Source organism: Protopterus annectens, chromosome 5.part0 (assembly GCF_019279795.1).
Source record: "Protopterus annectens isolate FY-2018-M chromosome 5.part0, PAN1.0, whole genome shotgun sequence".
NCBI classification, from domain to species: domain Eukaryota; kingdom Metazoa; phylum Chordata; order Ceratodontiformes; family Protopteridae; genus Protopterus; species Protopterus annectens.
Genome location: NC_056735.1, coordinates 561077880 through 561091394, shown reverse-complemented (window position 1 = coordinate 561091394; position 13515 = coordinate 561077880).

The following is a 13515-nucleotide window of genomic DNA, read 5'->3' as shown; positions in this document are numbered from 1 at the left end:
AATAAACAAGGAGGGGCATCAGAAGTAATTGGGAAAGGCAGAGGCATGGCTCATGGAATTAGGGGAATATTGCTCTTTTGGTAAGTTCTGGTTACAGGCTCTGGCATTGCTATATTAAAGTAGATGCTTTGGCACAGCTCCTTTGAGATTATCTGGACAAAGAGGTCAACCAGAAACTCCTGCAGGCTTTACAGATGGTTTGCAAATAAGACACGGGAGGGGTTGCCTGAAAGTTTGTGGGAAACTGAGAGTCAGTGGTGCAGCCATTGGTAGACAGGGAAAATATGGGCAGGTAGAGTGTTAAGACCACTTGATTTCCCCCTTCCTTGATTCATTTAGGATTTCCCCATTATTGTTTCATAGACTCATAGGTAAGTACCAGACTAGATTCCCTTGTAGGTTATTTTAAGCCTAGCCAATTTCCCTGACAAAGGTGAGAATAAAACCTTGAATCATGTGACTATGAGGTAACACTTTAACCATTTGACTGACCCACAACCAGAATCATTAGGTTTGGTTCCAGAAACAAGGCTAGGTGATTATCATCCTGTTCATCATCTGTCTTTTTTTGGGAGGGGGCACCTAAGTCAGTGTTTACAATAAGAAGTGATCCATCAAGATACAATGCACTTTGTTTTGCTGACCCATGATTGTCAAAACTTGACACTGAGTTGACATTCCATCTGCTTCTTATTCGGGAGCAGGACTGGCCTTTCCTAGCTAGACACCTATTAAGAAGTTTAATTTTGACAACGACATGCCTATGGTCTTTGCCTTAGCTTACACAGAGTTTCAGTGATTTAGCATAGTGTTGCACTGGCTTTAGGAATCTCAGTCAGCAGGTCTGAGGATGTTGTATTACATAGATGATTTTTTTTTCTAATGGGTGAATGGAAAGAAGCATTAAAGGGTTTATTTGTCTCTTTGTGAAACTGTGTTATGAAGTAGAAGTTCCTCTGGCTGAGAGTAAGTAGGAAGGGCTGCACAAAGTTCTAACTTTCCCAGTCTTATTAGTGGATGATGATCTTGACCTGTTTCACCTTCCAGCAGAGAAGTTGAATAAGTTGAAGGATGAGATTGCAGGCATGATTAGCAAAGTGAAGGTTAAGACCAAGGAAGTGATGGGAGTGCTAAGGCTGTTGAACTTTGTATGCTGAGCAATGAATCCACAGGGAGCCTTCAGGTCCCTGGTTAATTTGTTGAGAGGGATTAGATGAAGCACCATCAGGTTAGAGTTTTTACATCAGTCAAGTAGGACACAGCCGTGTGAGTGGATTACCTCCACAACTGTAACAGAGTGCCTTTTTACAATGGGACTATGCATCTTGGTCAGTGGAGTGGAAAAAGAATATTACCTTCTTTAGAGCTCATGCCCACTTTGGAGGCCACCATAGTTTGGCAAGATGAGTTGAGAGATTGGAAAGTTATTCTCTATTCTGATAGTTTAGCCGTAGTCAAGGTCCTGGCTGAAAGATCCGCCAAATCTGTCTTAGTGCAGGATTTACTGAGGAAGTTGAAACTGCCCTGCCTAAGAATTATATATCACCTAAGCAAATCTCCAGAGATTCAAATGCACCTGCGGACTTCTCTCTCATTTTCAATTCCACAGTTTTCAGAAGTTGTTCTCAGCTATGTAGATGAGTCTAGCACCAGTACTGGATATGTGAATAGCCCTAAAATGGTTTTAGCTAGTGCAGTAATCATGAGTAAAGTCAATTAGAAAAATTTACAGTGCAATGCTGGCTGTATTTTGGGACTTTGTAGACAGGGTCCCTAGGGCAGACATGAGATGATCCATGTCCATGCAGTTGTTGAACAGGTACTTGGTTCACAGCTGGGGTATAGGTAAGACAGTGAGAACCATTAGGATACATTTGTCAGCTTTAAGTGCTGCAGGCAGTCAGGTGTTATAGATTCTACCAAACACTGATGTAGTCTGTAAATGTTGGGAGGTTTGCAGAAGGTTTGAGGTCTATCAGTGGATGTGGATGGAGGTTTGTTCAGGGAAGCACTTGTCAAGGTCATTGTGAAGGGATTTTGTGTTTTAGCAAGTATGTAGTTGTGTGTTATGGTTGGCATTGTCTGGCTTCATGTTGTTGTTATTGTCTTTCGGCTTTTCCCGGTTAGGGTTCGCCACAGCGGAACTCCGGTCCGCTAATGATTGGCAGTAGATTTTCACGAACGCCGATGTGCCAGCTCGACGTTCAACCTTCAACAAAGGCACACCCATTTATGCATGTCTTTCAAACGCTCACCCAACCGCGGCTAGGACATGCAGACTCCACACAGAAGGCACTCTCCACATTCCAGCCGAGAATCATCTGGAGAACCTCTTGCTGTGAGGCAACAACGCTACCGCTGCACCACCACATGTATATGGGGCTTTTTGTGTGAATGAATTGTTGTGTATCCGTATATGGAGGTGTGATACTTCCAGACAAGCTAGCTGGAATGTTGTAAGTAATTCTATGTTATTTGTGAGTATTGCTATGATTTATACATAACTGTATGTTATGTACTGAGCTTCAACAATGTAACCACAGTGTATCCTACTGGAAAAGAACAGCATGTTTTATGAATGTGTTTATCTCTTAGTTTCACTGAAGGACACAGGATGTTAAGAGCTGGAAGATTCTTTCTATTGTCCTGAAACAGAAATAATTACTAGGTTTAAAATGTGAAGTGTTTTTATTGCTCTGTGACTTCCTAGCAGCTGCACTTCTGAGAGATATGTACTTCTCACAGCGATGCTAAAAATTCTTAGTTTCTGTTAGCCTGGGAACTGAAGGCAGGTGACAGAGTGATGTCATCCAAAGCTGGCACAGCAGTAATGTTTGATAGTAATTTAAGAATCTCTGAGACAGACTTTGCATTTTGTATCTTGTCTTGGACCTAGAAACATTCATTCCACACTTCTGCCTGCATGTTGCTCTGTAAGTAATATGTAGGTATAGTGATTTCTGTTTGATATAGATAGGAATATAATAAAGATTAGTTTAGATGCTTTCTGTATTTATTTGAGACTGTCCTGCAATGTTGTTTTAAAATATTTCCTGTGATTCTGAACTCTGTAGTCACTGTGTTGAGTTATTGAGTATTGTCTTATTCTTTTATTATTCATTATTAAATATATTTAAACCTTTTAATTGTGACTGCTTTGTTTGTTTAGAGATATTTAAGCTCATAGAGTACTTGCATATGTATTTGGCGACACTGTACAGGCCACTCTAATAGCCTTGGTCTTGGTTACACTTACCATTTGGATAATAGTAACATTACACAGTAGGATTGGTTATCCTTTGTATATGAATCAAATCTCAGTGTGTGTGTCAGCTACTTGGACAGGGACACAAAGCACTGGCTGGATGGAGAGGGCGCTGGAGGTTTTGGCTTGACCGCTTGGCTGAGATCTTAACCCTATAGCTGCACATGTGGGCAGTCTTATTGGAGGATCTGGAGAGAGAGGGACAAATCAGCCCCAGACTGACTGTGATCTCTGTGTGCTCTTAAGACAAACTGTACTTTACTGTGTGTGTACTTGTCACCCTCCCAATGTGTAAGTCCCTCACTGGTGCTAGTGGTGAGGATTGAGGTCCTTTATTACTGGGCCAGTGCAGAAGCAGTGGTATCACTGAGACAGCAATGCTGATTTGGTTAAACTGGTTTAAAGTGCACAAAATGAATACAGGGCAGCAAGTAGTTTTACACAGAGACACAGAAACACTGCTGTATTTGCTGACTTGAGGACTAGCATGAAAAAGCATATTTCAGGCAAATCAGTTCATTTAGTGTTTCACCAACAAGAAGAAAGGCCAGTGTTAGTGGAAAAGTTTGATTATAAGATTAGAAAAGCCTTGTGGAGACAGATTATCAATGAGGAGAGATATTCTACTCATTCATTTAGGATAGATAAGGATTCTGATACAGCACTGGAAGGGTAGTCGATTGAGGATATAAAGTGGGTACGGGATGTGCAGTTAATGCCCTTTTGCCATATATTATATGAGGAATTGGGAGTAGATTGGAGTTTTAGCAGGATTATTTGATGTATCCTTGGTTTTCGTTTACAAGTAGGAAAAAGGTTGTCTTGTTGGGCCATTCCTTTCTTCTTTGACTGCTCAGAGAATGGCAGTGTGGCCAATAAGTTTGGCTCTTGGCCTAGATATAGATCTTAGTCAGTTAGCATGGCCTCAGTGGTCAATAATGTACTCATCTGGTGATTATGCTTTATGAGGTACAAGCAGCATGCAGTCTGCCTCACGTTTTGATAATACATTTAAGGGGTAATGGTTTGGGTATAGAATGTATGCAGAAACTTCTACCGATTATCAGGGACCTGTTACTGAGAGATGTCTAGCTTGATTTAGAAGTGACAGTACACAGCTAAGAGATATTGGTTTGGACTTGTTTGATGTCCATCTGTCCTTGTCATTGAAGTATGTGGTAGCTCAAAGTTCTCACATTTGAAGTTTTGTGGAGGAATTAGTTCACTAGGAAGGAAGGATGAGAGAAGCAGGCTGTCTTGTCAGTCTGGTGGGAGGAAGAAGGGATCCTCCCTACTTAAGAAGAAAAAGAGATGGCCTTTTTTTCCCTCCATTCTTTCCAGCTGGCTTTGTTTTAAGTGAGCAGTGAATTACATTCGTCTTGGATGAGGGTTTTGTAGTTTGTTTAGTGAGTGATGTTTCAACACTCTTAGCAGGGTATATGTGAACATTCTGCAACACTGCCTGTGCTTGGTGATCCCAACCTTTACAATTATTTAGAGTTTGATCCCATCTGCTAGTATATTGAGGTGCTCATTCTATCACTACTACTCCACCGCAGTTCAATGATTTGTCAAAGGCGTTTGTCTGATCTAAGAAATAGCTTAGCTTTGTCAGAATAAATTCAGCTTGGTTTGGATGTATGGTTATTATTGGTTTTCAGTATTGATTTAAGTGAAGTTTGTTGTTATCTTTGCTTGCAATAACATTCTGGGCGCATTATCAGTGCAGTTTTTTTTTTTTATTTGTGATGGCATGACGGTTTGGGGACAATTAGTTTTGCTACATTTCACCGAAGTGAGTCTTAAAGTGAATCTGGCATTCTGGCATAGAGTAGATAAGAAGGAATGTGAAGCTTTTAGCCTAGGCTGGGTAGTCCAAGAAGTGAATTCATCATTATCTTGTGAAATCTATGTGCTGTGAAGTTCAAGCTTGAATAAACTTTGTATAAAGTGAAATTCACAAAATATTTGTGTTTTAATGATTTCATAAGGAATACTTTGCTTTGAAATGCACTCAGGTAAGATTGCACAGACTGCATGCTTTGTTCACCTTAGAGGTGTACCACTGCTAACCATATCACATTTGTTTCCTAGTTTGCTGCACTTAGAGAGTGGTTGAATGCCAAGAAAATGCAAGATTAAAAACAAATAATAATACATTTTTCCCCACCGAAATATAACACTCTTTTCTGAACATTGTTGAATGTACTCTGACAAAGCTAAACTACTTGTTAGATCAGACAAACGCATTTGACAAATCATTGAACTGCGATCGAGTACGAGTCTTCTGTACTCTTTTTCTTCTCTTTTTACTTGGCGTTTCATGCAATGGAATTCTTAAATAAAGTAGTTCGTTATTTCACGATATATGTAAAGTCTTTCTTCTTAGCCAAACTACTTTCAGAATGGAGGAGAAACTAGAGAGAAGCATGTATCCACTATCTTTTCTATTATATTTAGTGAGAATTTATGGTCCAGGGTCAAGTTATTCTCTCATGAGTACTTGCATGATGCCAGTTCTGTCATTGTGCTTAGTTGAAACAAATGATACTATATTTTATTATAAGTTGTTAGGGTGCTTTAATGTAAATGCAAATGCTGACAATATCGCAATACATTTTGTGCTCAGTTTCCCATACCCTCACCATCTGAACTAAAATGTAATTATATCGTATGCGTCTGATTTCCCAGTACCCACCTACTCAACCTAGGACACCAGTGTCATACTTATTTACTTTTTCATTATCTTAGAACATTGGAGACAGAACAATTTATTAGTGCCCCATACCTGAAGCCACTGACCTTAAAAAGAAAATACAAAGTCATCTTATAAAGAAGAATAAACAAATACGTATAGTATTCCCATCCAATTACTGACTGTTCACACCCTAGCTCAAACCATATATTTTTAGAATTCACATTATTAGATTTCCATTACACAGCTAAAAATACCAGTTGGTGCCAAATCTATCACTTTCTGTCACCTGAAGTAATAGAAGGTTGGCCTTGTTTATGTATGTATGCATGTATCCTGAAAGGATGCATAGCATATGCCATGTTTTAAACTACTGCTTCTCAAACTAAACAATATGGACCCTCCTTAGCACTCACAGTAATGTGCACATGATCTCCGACACATGAGCGTGCACACACACACATACATGAGTATACACACGTGCACGCGTGCACACACACACACACACACACACACACACACACACACACACACACACACACACACACACACACACTCAACACTCATATACATAAATACAAACGTGCATGCATACACAAAGAAGTATGTACACTATCCAAGGATTCCTCTTTTTGAGTGAACTACAGTAAACTCTCAGTTAACTGGAACTCAAGCAACCAGAAAAAAAAATCAAAGAAATACAGTACAATTTTTATGCGTTGCACTTTCTGCCCCCCCCCCCCCTCCAGAAACATACCTTATGTTTTTAGACTTTTAGAGTTTTAAAAAGGAAGATAGGAATACATTCCTCTCTCCCCAACCTAAGAACAAGACAAACCAAACAAATAGCATAGGGTACAGTATTAGTCAGGCCTATTTTAATAGTAACTCAAGCAACCAGAAAATACAGTTATCTGACATCTACCAATCTTTATGGGTGCCGTTTAACTGAGAGTTTACTGTAAAAAGTTCATTCCACAATAAATCTGAGTGAGACAGTTCACTTCAATGAAGTTTTCTTGATATATTGATCAATTCTAGTAAGACTGCGGTTGTGGTGCTGCGGTAACGTTGTCACCTCACAGTTAGACGTTGCCCGTTCGATTCTCAGTTCGAGCGTCTTCTGTGCAGCGACATGCGTGAATGGGCTTTCCTTCGTTGAAGGTTGTGTGTTTAGGCCTGGCAAGCCAGTACGTAAAAATCTACTGCCAATCATTAGCAGACCGGAGTTCCACTGTGGCGACCCCTAACCGGGAAAAGCCAAAAGACACAAACTAGTAATACTAGTAAACTGATCATTTTTAATACTCGGGGCAGAAATGTCCAGAATTTCAACATGCCATATATAGGACTCAGCCTCAAGACTAGGGCACTGTTAGTCTGTAGGTTTTTCCTAAACACTAATTTCGCAGTTGGCATGCAAAATTGCATTACGTACAGAAAGTATAATTTCTAGTCACTAATTGTGATATTCATATTTAATTATAGAGTGTTATTGCTGTGAAATATGTATTTATTTGATCTAAGCCATATTATTCATGCCCAGAAAAGATATTTCATTCTAGTAATGATAACTGGGCCTGGGTGGAAGAAAAGTGAACTAGATATTATCATACTAATATTTCAATAAAAACAATCCACTGAACACAAGCAATAGTGTAGTCTCAAAATTCCAATAAAAACTCCTTCAACTGCCACCCCAACCCACCTGGCATTTCAAACGGACACATCTTTCAAAATGGTGCCCCCTTGTAGTTAATAAATGTACACATCATTTTTAGTGGCTGCCTCTAAAATTATTTTTCGATTTGCTTTTCTGCAAGCAAGTTATGTAATTGCTGTTTAAGGAACTAATTTAGTCAGTTGTAAAAATAACATGGCCTGAAAAAAATTACAATATTTCTGAGTGACAGAAAGAAAAAATGTACTCAGTAGAGTATAAAGCTTGTCTGTATTCAAGAATAACTCATGAGTAGCACCCCTTCTGCTGCAGAAGTATTCAATGCTAGTAACTCAGGACTGTACAGCAAACCAAGAGCATGAATGACAGCTAGCATGAGCTGTAAATGGCATGCAGATAGTTTACATCTTGGTAAGATGTTTAGGCCTACTGATTATCAAATAGTACCCTAGTAAAGGGTGGGGTCACTCAGTAGGCAATTTTTATACATGCCCACAATAGTCTCTTAACATTTAATGCTTACATGCCATTAGGAACAAATCATAAAGATGGCCCTTCAGTCATACAAAATGCTGAAGACCTTGACAGTTTTTGCCACCATTCAGGCATCAGATGGGAATAACTGTACACATTTTGTCCTAAAATGTGTAACTAGAGAGAGAAGGTGAAGGAAATAAAAATTATGAATTAGTGAATTTGAACATTATTGTCGGTTTAGTAGCCAAGTTACAGCTGATACTGAGATGGACAAGTTAGACATGTACAACCGCATACATTCTTTAATTTTTAATACTATTGATTTTACATTTCTTAGCTTAGCTTATTAAATTATGCATTCTTGCTTGCAGTCAAGACTGAGATTCAGAGTTTCTAAGTCTTCTATTATGATTTGATGGTGGTAGGATACTAGTTACCTTGTAGTTTTCATGTTAAATGTCACAATACTATTTCATCTGGAAATCAGCGTGATCTGACTAGCATCCCTTACTGTCTCAAGGCAAATGTACATGCCAAAATGCAATCTACAGGACTTGTCATTACCTTTAATTATAAATGACTTAAGGGAATATGTCTGAATATGCACCTCAACTCATCTATTCTCAGACATTAATTTATTAGAAGTGACTGAATTATCATTCTTAATACTTATATGTAGCATTAAGCCAAAGGAGACATACTCCTGGATGTTAAAGGAAACAGACCAGATGCTAAAAGGGATTTTGCCAGTTCACTGCAGGGACCAAATCCAAACAACTATGCCGAACGGTTGGCGGTGGCAAACTGAGTTGTTTATTATACAAAGAATTTTGCATACTAGATCAGGGCAAACAGCAGTATACTCTGAACTCAGAGTGAAAAAACATCTGCTGGCAATTATGAAATGGTATTCCTGGAAGAAGACAACTTAATGGAAAACAATGCATAGTCCCATAACACAGACACATTCAAGTTAATAGATTTCCTAATGTAATGTGCTGAACAGCAAGCAAAGAACAGGCAAATGCCATATTATATAAGAATTTTATCAATGCCACAGACTTAAAAACACATGAAAGACTAGTTATACATGGGGGAAAGCTGGAGTTAAGGCACATATTAAACAATCAGGGTAAACAATTGCTAACTGAAGGAAAGAGCAGGCAAGTCTGAATCCAGAATGCATTTAATAATATAGCAGTGAAATCTCAGGTATTGGAGTCAGCTTTTCTCTTGTATGTTTTGCCACTGTACCGATTGCCCAAGTATTACAAGGTTATCAAGATAATGATGAGAATTCTCAGCTTATTCCCTCCTGTGTTATCTACTCCCATACTATTTTAGCCATTCATAAGTTATTCCTTGTTTTGATGAGACTGGGACATAAGCCCTGTATTTGATTATAGAAATTTGATTGCACTTGGGGCTAGAAATTGCATGCACAAAAGACAATTCCTTGAGCTGCATGCTATAAAAAGAATGCAGGCATGAAACATGCACAGTGGAAATGACTTGAAAATGTTAACTACTAAAGCAAACTAACGATAATTGTTTTGGACTTCGTGATCAGCTAGCTAGAAGATTAAAAATACTACTTTGTAAAGTCAGGGAAGTTTTGGTAAAATAAATAGTCTGCTGAATTATTTACATTTGATGGTGTACTACTATGAAGACATCATGATTGTTGTTAAGCATTTTTCGAATGTTGCTTGCATGAACCAGGTAACTACTACAAGGCCAGTGACTATCAAGTTGCACCATTCCTAGAAGGGAGAGCAAGCAAACAGCAATATGAAGGGACAGCAAGACAAATAGCTAGGAATTATCTTGTTGACCGATCCACCAAGTGTAAATGATTAAGATAGTTCTCTTTCCCATGTCTACTCCACAAATTAATGTAAAGCTTTAAGGCTTTCTATGTGTCATTGCATTCTACTGTACCCCTTTTAAACTTCCAGTACTGTAGAATCATCAGTAATGTGACAAAGCAGTTTTGGGCAGACAGAGAATTTCTATTTCAGAAAGAATTTGCATGCGTAGGTGACGGCCAATAAGCCCTTTTTAAGCCTAGCCATGCACCACCAATTATTGACAAGTTCTGGTACCCTCTGTAGTATAAGTAGTGTAAGCAGGGACTTTGTAGATGAAACAATTACAAGCAGGGCCTGAGAGATGAGCCATTTGTAGGCTGCCTGTGTCCATCAGAGTCATAGGTATCAAACCAGGGGTGAATTTATAGTTTACCATCCAGTTGTCCAAGTTATACTTGAATTGGGTTTGGGAAGAATTCTGTTTCACATGGACAGGGATCCTGTTCCAGTGAAGGGGTAGTCTTTGGGATACATGCCTGTTTCTCCAGCAGATCCTATTTCTATGTTTTTTTAAATGGGTAATTTTGCTGCTGTTCATTTTGCGGTAATGCAGGAAGTCCATGAGACAGAGACCTTAAGATGCCTTGTATGACATGTACAGATGTTCCCTTAGCAGCCTGTAGGAGACAGAATAAAGGGATGGGGTTTGAGGTATCAAGTTCAATGCAAATGTTTTCTTTTTAGACAATGATCATTAGCTGGTTGGCAAGTTGTTTGCTTGATATTATGTTGAGCAGGTGTATTTCTTTGTAGAATTTTGCAGTAGATTTACAGGATCATGGTAAGATGTTAAGAGGTTGAATGCAAGAAATTGCTACTAGAAACAGAAGTGTGTTATTTAGACTAACATAATGCACATTCCTATCAATCTGCTGTTCCAACTTAGTTGTTTTATGGGTGATAATATTGCTTCTCTATGTTGAAAACACAGTTGTTCAGTTACCTGTAACACATTGCATTTAAGTTACCTGGCACTTGCTCACTAAAGCAATTATATAAGTCAGCACTAAAATATTAAAAGCACTACACCCTCACAAAATCCCCTTGAGTACCTCGTTCCCCATCCACCCTTTTTTTTTTAATTATAAAGGAATTCCCAATACTATTCTATCATGTCCAAAGGTCAGTTGTCAATCTCCTCTCTGGTCCAGCTGGTGAATCTGGAAATCTTGAGGCAATGTTGCAACTGCCTCATGTACACAGACAACCCTCTCCTCCTCCCAACAAATTCCAACACATGTGAGAGATGCAACCATATAGCCATACTGCAGGCTAAGCTCTCTCAACTCAGTACTGGCGAAACCAGTCAGGAGGAGAAGGAAACCACACTCACTACAATTCCAGTCTCACATAGACCTACCACGACAGCAAACCAAACACATAAACACACAAAACATACTGAGGCTCTAAATAAAAATCTGCCTAAGCAGCAGAGACCTCCAAAGCAGACACCCAAGCAACCGCTACCCCAAAACAAAACACGTGCAACACATAGCTCACAAAGCCAGTGTGCCAAACAGTCACAGCCCTTAAGGCTAAACAACACACCTGATACACTTGTAATAGGTAACTCTATCATCAGGCACACTGACGTCCCGCTCACCAGGCTGAACAAGGAGAAGGTCACGGTGAGCTGCCTGTCGGGCGCTAGGATCCGCCACATAACACAAACACTCAGGTCACTCCAAGACAAGTACAAATATGACTCAGTCATTGTCCATGCTGGTGTGAATGACCTGAGACGTACCTCCCTGGACTACATGAAAAGAGACATAAAGGAGCTCTCTGAGCATGTAGCCCAGGCCGGTATGACCCTGACCTTGAGTAGCATCTTACCGTCACCAAGAATGATGCCACAATATGAAGACAAGATGATCAATTTCAACAACTGGCTTAAGTATTGGTGTCATTCAAAGGGGATCTAATGCCTGTCAGCCTGGGATGACATGCTCGACAAGCCACGATGCTTCGCTAGGGACGGCTTGCACCCGTCACCCCTGGACTTTCGGATATTGGCAAAGGCTCTTGCTACACCCATAGTGCCTTTTTTAGTCAAGGCTCAAAAGACAAACCCACCTCCATAGGTATCACAAGGGATAAGAAACTAAGAGTAATGCTACTCAACACCAGAAGTCTAAACCTCAAGATGCACGCACTCAAAACTCTCCTTAGCATGGAGAACATCGATATCTGTGCAGTAACAGAAACCTGGTTCAAGGCTCCCGAGAGCACCCCAGCACTACCAGGTTATACCTCATACCATGCTTTTCAGCCACAAAACTTGGACTGAACTACAAAAGGAGGGGGAGTATCAATATTCGTCAAAGATACCCAAACCTCCAGGTTGGTGGCACAGCACAAAGCATCAGAGACTATCCATGTGCAACTAACAGTGGGTGAAACTGCCTTCCAGTTTATAGCCTGCTACAGACCACCCTCCCAAACCCAGGAACCCCACTCAGCCTTCCTGAGAACACTGGAAAATATGAAGGTCTCTCCAAACACCATTATATTAGGCGACTTCAACTACCCAAACATAGACTGGGGGCATTACTCTAGCTCCAACACCCTAGCCCAAAGTTTCCTAGAATTTATAAACTCAAATGCTATGGAACAACTTGTTACCATTCCCACAAGAGGGGAAAACATACTGGACCTGATCATCACCAACATGGGGACTCTATGCTCCAGACCAGAAGTGTATCCCTCACTGGAAGATCAGACCATAAACTAATCTCACTGGATATTCACATCCCGACTCCACCCCCTGCCCTGAAAACCACAGTGAAAAACTTCTCTAAAGCAAATTTCACACTTCTCAAAACTGAGGTGGAATCCTTCAAAGCCCCCGGGCCTGTGGAAAATACGGCCCAGACTGCAGAATCCTTTATAAATGCATTATATGAACACCTTCAGGAATGCATGGATCATGCAATCCCAAATAAAACCAAGACCCAATCCTCCAAAGGCAAATGTCCTGTCTGGTGGACCGCAACCATAAACAAACTGTACAATAGGAGGAGGAAGCTACTACATGATAGAGCAAAATCCCAAAAAGGGAAGGCATCTCTGATCAGTATTAGCAAAAAACTACAGGCACTCATAAAATCGTCTAAGGCCAGCTTCGAGAGAAAAATTGCACAGGACACTAAGGATAATCACAAGGCTTTCTTTAGTTATGTTAGGAATCTGAGTGGGAATTCCCAGATATGCTCAGAATTAATCCAAAATGACAAAAAATACACCGAACCCACAGACATTGCCAACATCCTAGCTGACAGGTTCAGCGCAAACTTCTCCCCCCCTCCCCACCAAAAGGGCAAATATCTATCCCAGCAGAGTGCTGCCCCCATGACATCTCAGATGCTCAGGTAAGAGCTGCCCTCTAAAAAGCAAAAAACACAGCATCAATGAGACCAGACGGTGTCCCGGGCTGTGTCCTACATGAACTACAAGAAGAGCTAAACCCAAACATAAAACTACTGTTCAATCTCAGCCTTACTACAGGATAAGTACCCAAAGAGTG